This window comes from Alosa pseudoharengus, unplaced genomic scaffold, assembly GCF_046254945.1.
Source record: "Alosa pseudoharengus isolate Yale_2024_CS ecotype anadromous, Long Island Sound unplaced genomic scaffold, YU_APseudo_1.1 YU_APseudo_1.1_scf_15, whole genome shotgun sequence".
Classification (NCBI taxonomy): Eukaryota; Metazoa; Chordata; class Actinopteri; order Clupeiformes; family Clupeidae; genus Alosa; species Alosa pseudoharengus.
In genome coordinates, this window is record NW_027468620.1 from 34,139,505 (window position 1) to 34,147,004 (window position 7,500).

The 7,500-nt window shown below is 42.0% G+C and overlaps 1 protein-coding gene across 5 annotated transcripts in view; it reads right to left on the bottom strand.

Moving 5' to 3' along the window:
• wdfy4 (WDFY family member 4) overlaps positions 1-7,500 on the bottom strand; it is a 106,272-nt gene that overhangs the window by 91,799 nt on the left and 6,973 nt on the right. The gene's annotated exons all lie outside the window — the stretch shown is intronic.

Sequence of the window (7,500 nt, forward strand, 5' to 3'; positions counted from 1 at the left end):
TTCGTTTGGATTAGTTTGGAATGCTTGCAATAACTTAGTTGGAATTATAATTTATTTTTATGTATTTATTTATTTCTGTGCTTAGCACTTTAAGGGCGCACAAGCGATGGGTGACGTAGTGGGAATGACTGCATATGGGGCTGGTGCACCTGAGGTCAGGGGGCATTGAAGGCGATTGTGCTTGGTTACAAACATTTTTTCGAGCACACTTTTCTTTTACAAACCACTATAAAACAGTTATTTCGTTAGGACCTTGATGTGGACTAATTTACAACAAGTTTTCATTTACTTTTCGTTGCTGTATGGACCAATAAACATTATTTTTTGCCACGTAAAGGAGAAGGTGCGTTAATCCTGCCAGGCCTATCGTTTCACTGCCACAAAGAACTTTGGACAAAATTGGACGATACAAAGTCGAAAAAATATAAGGATTAAACGGATTTCGTTACATGGATTATGGACAAGGAGCAACCTTAAAGTTTTGATGGTGGATTCATGGAAGGCCGTGAGTAATACAAAGTTTAAACAACGTCGGGCCGCCACGCTCAAAGTTTTGACCTGTTTTGCCGTGCGGAAACAAAGAAAACATTTGAATGTTTGGACATTGAATGCTCTGTAAACTAAACGATAGAGTGTGAAAATGGAAACAGAAAACGCAGACGACGTAGACGAGGAGGAAACCTTGATTGAGAAAGAAAAGAGATTGTTTAAACTAATCGGAACGCGTAGAGGAAAGTTAGGAGTTCTCACAAGAAAGCGCAACGAAATAAACGCTCTGATCGAGGCAGGAGATACTAAAGAAGAGGTGAAGCAACCAATTTTAGATTTTATTGAGTATTTAGAAGAGTTCGAGGATTTGCAAAACAACGTGCAATCATTGTTATCTGATGAAGAAAAGGAACCGGACAGAATAGACTGGTACGAACCTAAGATGGCCAGCTTCAGACAATTCCTTGATGGCGTAGAATTTTGGCTGAAAGCAGATGAGGTAGACGCCGATCCTCATGAGCCAGCTGATGAGTCCGTGTCGCCGCACGATAGTGTTTCACAGGCGGCAACAAAGCCTCCCAGTGCAGCCTCCAGTCGGGCCAGCAAAGCCTCAGAGGCTCTGTCTGAAGCAAGAATACAACGTGCTGTGCTCGGTGTGCAATCACGGTCTCTGGAGGAGCAACTTGAAGTGGACATAGAGGCATTGCGACTAAAATCAAAAAGGGAAAAACTTAAACTGCAAACAAAAATAGCTGAGGCAGAAGCTAGAATAAATATTCTTTCAGAAAGGGAATTTTCGCCTGTTGATTTAAGTCACCTTGCACAATCTAGAGCGTCAACAGAATACATTCTTCCAACTACAGCAAAAAAGACACAAGCAAAGCAAAGAATATATCCTGAACACTTTAGACCTACCTCAACAGAGGTTAAATCGGAATTACCAGGTTCTTTCTCCATCCCAACCAAAATGCCTACTCGAGGGGCATTAAAGCAATCCTCAGAATATACTCCAGATTCAAACAATGATTCTCTCATCAAAGTGATGAAAAGGCAGAATGAAATTACTTCACTACTTGTGAAGCAACATGGATCTTCTCAGCTTCCACCAAGAGCAGTTTCTGTCTTTTATGGAGACCCACTTCAGTTCAGGTCATTCTTGAAGTCATTTGAACAGACAATCGAATCGAAAACAGACAATGATGAACAAAGACTGTACTATCTGGAGCAATATACATCCGGAGAAGCTAAGAATCTTGTGCGCAGCTGCTTTCACCTGCCACCAGACAAAGGCTATAGGGAAGCCAAGAAACAATTGGAGTGGCACTTTGGAAATAAAATAAGGATCTCTTCTGCATTCTTGGACAAAGCGCTGAAATGGCCTGCTATTAGGGCAGAGGATGCGTCTGGTCTACGGTCATATGCAATATTCCTCAAAACCTGCCACAACACCATGCAAGATGTTGATTACATCACAGACCTTGAAACACCATCAAATTTGAAGGTCATCGCTTCCAAGCTGCCGTTCAAGCTTCGTGAGAAGTGGAGAGGAGTTGTCAGTAACATATACGACAAGCACAAACAAAGAGCCTCCTTTAGAGATCTACTCGCGTTTATTGATAAACAGGCACGCATAATGCTAGATCCAATTTTTGGGGAAATCCAGAGCCCACTGAATAAAACTGCAGAGCCAATAAGGCAAAGCAGAATCATTTCAAAGTCCAGTAGGGGGAGCAGTTTTGCAACAGCTGTTTTACCAGCGTCAAGTGCTATCACCACAAGCGCATTCACAAATCCCTGCATGTTCTGCAATAAAAATCACCCAATGGAAAAATGTCAAACATTTCAAACCAAACCCAATAACGAAAAGGTGGAGTACTTGAAGGCAAAAGGAATGTGCTTTGCATGCTTACAAAAGGGACACATGAGCAAAAACTGTCTGAATCGAATGTCTTGCAATGTGTGTAAGCAAAAACATCCTACAGTTCTCCACATACCAACCAAAGGAAATCAAACAAATAGCAGAGGTGCTGATACAGTGGTCTCGCTGGCCACTGGTAGTGATACTGGGGCCGGAAATAAGGAATGTGCTCTCGCAATCGTGCCCGTTAAAGTTACACTAGAAAAGGGAACAAAGTGCATTGAAACGTATGCCTTCCTAGATCCGGGGAGCTCGGCAACCTTTTGCACTGAAGAATTGTCCAGACAGCTTCAGGCCCCTGGAAAGAAAGTAGAAATTCTTTTAAAGACAATGGGTCAAGAAAGACCAGTAACAAGCTACAAGGTGTCTGGCTTTGAAGTAGCTGCTCTTGACAGTGACATCTTCCTCAAGCTTCCTGATGTTTTTACACAAAAATCAATCCCTGTGACACATGACAATATGCCGACAGCAAAAGATTTAAGAAAATGGTCTTACCTCGAGGAAGTTGACTTTACTCCTATCAATGCAGGCATCGGGCTGCTAATAGGAGTCAATGCGCCAAGAGCCTTAGAACCTTGGAAAATTATTAACAGTGTGGACGGAGGACCATATGCTGTGAAAACCCTGCTCGGCTGGGTTATTAATGGTCCACTCGGCTGTGGGAGTATGAATAATGCTAATGTTCTTGTCAACAGAGTATCCATCCAAAACTTAGAGAATTTGTTGATAAAACAATACAACCAAGATTTCATGGAACAGCATTATGGAGAGAAGAATGAATGGTCTCAGGAAGATGAGCAGTTCATGAATATTGTGTCTAGTTCAGCCGAACTGAAAGATGGTCACTACCGTTTGAAACTTCCATTCCGCAATGTCAATGTAAACATGCCTAACAATAGGCAAATAGCCTATCAAAGAGCTCAATATTTGTTGAGAGGATTTGAAAAGGATCAAGTGTTCTTCAATGAATACAAAGCCTTTATGAATGAGGTCATGGCAAAGGGGTATGCTGAGGTCGTACCTCAGTGTGAACTGCAGCATCAGACTGGCAAGCTGTGGTATTTGCCACATCATGGTGTCTACCACCCACGCAAAAAGAAACTGCGTGTGGTTTTCGATTGTGCTGCAGCATTCGGTGGAACCTCTTTAAATAAGGAACTTCTCCAAGGTCCCGACCTGACGAATACGCTCCTTGGCGTGTTATTCCGCTTTCGTCAGGGGCCTGTCGCATTCATCACTGACGTAGAAGGGATGTTTCACCAAGTTCAAGTAGCAAAGGAAGATATCAACTTCTTGCGCTTTCTTTGGTGGCCCAATGGGGACATCTCTAAAGAACTAGTCGAGCACAGAATGATTGTGCATATCTTTGGTGCAGTATCTTCGCCTAGCTGTGCCACATTTGCCTTGCGGAAAACAGCAGATGACAATCAGGACAAGTATCCAGAAGAAGTCACAAACACTATCCGACAGAACTTCTATGTTGACGACTGCCTGAAGGCAGTCAACAGTAGCCAGCAGGCCTTGTTTTTGTATCAGCAACTCACTAAGCTATGCACAAAAGGTGGCTTCCATCTGAACAAATGGATAAGCAATGATCGCACTGTCCTTGCTGCAATTCCTGAAAAGGACAGAGCGAAAGAAGTGAGAACTTTGGATCTGAGCAAAGAACAGCTGCCGATGGAAAGAGCACTTGGTGTTCAATGGGACGTGGAAATGGATCGATTTACCTTCAGCATTGCCATCAAGTCTCACCAGACAACCAGAAGGGGAATCTTATCTATTGTCTGCTCAATATATGACCCTCTAGGTTTTCTGGCTCCCATCACTCTTGTGGCAAAACTGATCTTGCAGAGCCTATGTAAGCTGAAGCTGAGTTGGGATGAAAAAATATCACATGATGTCGCTCAGACCTGGGAAAATTGGCTTGATTCACTTCATCTTCTGAACACTCTTGGTGTTAACAGAAGCTTTATTCCATCATGCTTTGGTGACATCACATCTGCACAACTACACCACTTCTGTGATGCTAGTGAGGTTGGCTATGGCGCCGTATCCTACCTCCGGCTAACAAATAGTAGGGATGAAGTCTGTGTTTCATTTGCATTTGGTAAGGCCAAAGTAGCACCTCTTAAGTGTACTACCATTCCCAGAATGGAGCTTGCTGCAGCAGTCTTGGCTGTACGACTAGATCATATGCTTAAAGCAGAACTGCAGTTCTTATTTGCAGATTCTATGTTTTGGTCAGACAGTATGACTGTTTTGCAATACATTGCCAACAAAAGCAAACGATTCAAAACTTTTGTTGCAAATCGAATCTCTGTTATTCACTCTTTGTCGAAGGAGGAGCAATGGAGGCACATCTCCTCAAAGGACAACCCGGCTGATGCAGCTTCCCGCGGCTTATCAGTCAAAGCATTTCTTCAGAACCAAACCTGGTTTAATGGGCCAGAGTTCCTCCACACACACTCTCAGTGGCTAGGAACGACTAAGAACATGGATCTAATCCCGGATGATGACCCTGAGATAAAGCAGGAAGCCTCTGTTCATGCCCTGTCTGCAAAGTCTGTGGAAGAGTCTTGCCCTACCAGCAGACTGCTGTCTTACTTTTCCAAATGGGCAGATTTGAAACATGCAGTTGCATGGTTTTTAAAATTCAAGGACACACTTCAGAAAAGGTGTGAGGAAAAGAAAAATCTACAGATAGATGTCAAACCTAAAATGAAAAAGAAAAATTTGACTTACCAGCTTTCAGTAGATGATCTTAAAAGGGCTGAAACGGCAATAGTCAGTTTTGTGCAAAAACAACACTTTTCTGAGGAAATCTCAAATCTGACTGATGGAAAAGCCATAAAGAAATCCAGTCACCTATTAAAGTTGGATCCCGTAATGGTCGATGACATCCTAAGAGTAGGTGGGCGGTTGAGCAAATCTGCATTACCTGATGAGGCAAAACATCCTGCCATCCTACCAAAGAGTAGTCACATCTCAGAGCTCATTCTTCGCTATGTGCATGAGAAGGTTGGACATAGTGGGAGGAATCATATGCTTTCCACACTCCGACGGCAATTTTGGATCCCTCACGCAAATGCACTGGCTAGAAGGATCATCAGAGAGTGCCTGACATGCCGCAAACAACGTCAAAGACCTGGGGAACAAAAAATGTCGGACCTCCCATCTGACCGAGTTGTGATGGACCTCCCTCCATTTACCCTGGTCGGAATGGATTATTTCGGGCCTATTGAGGTTAAAAGGGGAAGGAATGCTGTCAAAAGGTATGGCGTCATATTCACTTGTTTAACATGCCGTGCTGTTCATCTTGAAGTGGCCCATACGCTTGATACGGATTCCTGCATCAATGCCATGAGAAGGTTCATCTGTCGGAGAGGACCGGTCAAAGAGATAAGATCAGATAATGGAACAAATTTCGTAAGTGCAAATCGTGAATTAAAACAAGCGCTACGAACTATGGATCAAAACAAAATACAAAGCACACTCAGACAGGACGGGATTAAATGGACTTTCAACCCACCTTATGGAGCTCATCATGGCGGCGTTTGGGAACGTCTGGTTCAACAAACCAAAAGAATTCTCTGTTCTGTCACCCAACAACAAATAGTCGACGATGAGGCTCTCAGTACCATATTCTGCGAGGCTGAAGCTATTCTGAATGACAGACCAATAACACCATCTAGTGATGACCCAAATGACCTTGAGGCTTTAACACCAAATCACCTTCTGTTGTTAAAAGGGAAGCCCACTCTACCGCCTGGTCTGTTTGACAAACATGAAACATATGGAAGAAGGCGCTGGAAACAAGTCCAGTACCTCAGTGATTTATTCTGGAAAAGATGGGCAAAAGAATATCTCCCCATAATGCAACAGCGCCAAAAGTGGAGCAGCCCACGGCGAAACTTCTCAGTAGGAGATCTGGTCCTTTTAGCCGATGAGTGTGCCCCCCGAAATTCATGGCCTTTAGGGCGCATTACAGAGACAATAAAAGATTCTAGAGGGTTTGTGAGAAAAGTACGTGTTAAAACACAAACCAATGAGTTGGAAAGGCCTATCACTAAGCTATGCCTTTTGCTTGAGGCCAAATAAGTCTGAAGATCTTAATTTATTGAATGGAATAACTTTCGGTTATGTTTTTTGAATGCGTGTTGAAATGATATTTAATGTTTTCAATGAAAATTAAGTATAATGCACAGTAGGTGCAAATGTAAAGAATACAATGGACATTAACATATTTGCTGATGCTAGTGCTTATGTCTTTGTTAATGACTATGATAATGACTTACTTTTGTAAGGTCAACTTCTTTTTGGACTCAATGGACATTTTTGTCTGAAGACTTTTTGAGTTTTTTTTTTTCTCAACGGCTTTTTCCTTGATGGATTATATTTTTTCGTGAACACATTCGCTCTTACATATACATTCAGACCCACACACATTCGGATGGACTGTTGCATACACAAAGTTCAATGAACTTTCTTTGATATACATAACAATGTGGACTCATTCTGGACATTCTTTCCGAATATGAAATGCAATGACAACTGTGTACAATGTTTGGATGGTTTATGGTTTATGCATATTTTTGGTCTATGATATATGAACGTTCAATATGAAGTGGCTATTCAAGTATTTAGTAATTTTTGTTGCACAAGAAATTAGGGGCCGGAATGTTATAGCCATTTTCATTGTTAAAGTCTTGAATGTTATTATTTATATGTATTGGGAAATTCGTTTGGATTAGTTTGGAATGCTTGCAATAACTTAGTTGGAATTATAATTTATTTTTATGTATTTATTTATTTCTGTGCTTAGCACTTTAAGGGCGCACAAGCGATGGGTGACGTAGTGGGAATGACTGCATATGGGGCTGGTGCACCTGAGGTCAGGGGGCATTGAAGGCGATTGTGCTTGGTTACAAACATTTTTTCGAGCACACTTTTCTTTTACAAACCACTATAAAACAGTTATTTCGTTAGGACCTTGATGTGGACTAATTTACAACAAGTTTTCATTTACTTTTCGTTGCTGTATGGACCAATAAACATTATTTTTTGCCACGTAAAGGAGAAGGTGCGTTAATCCT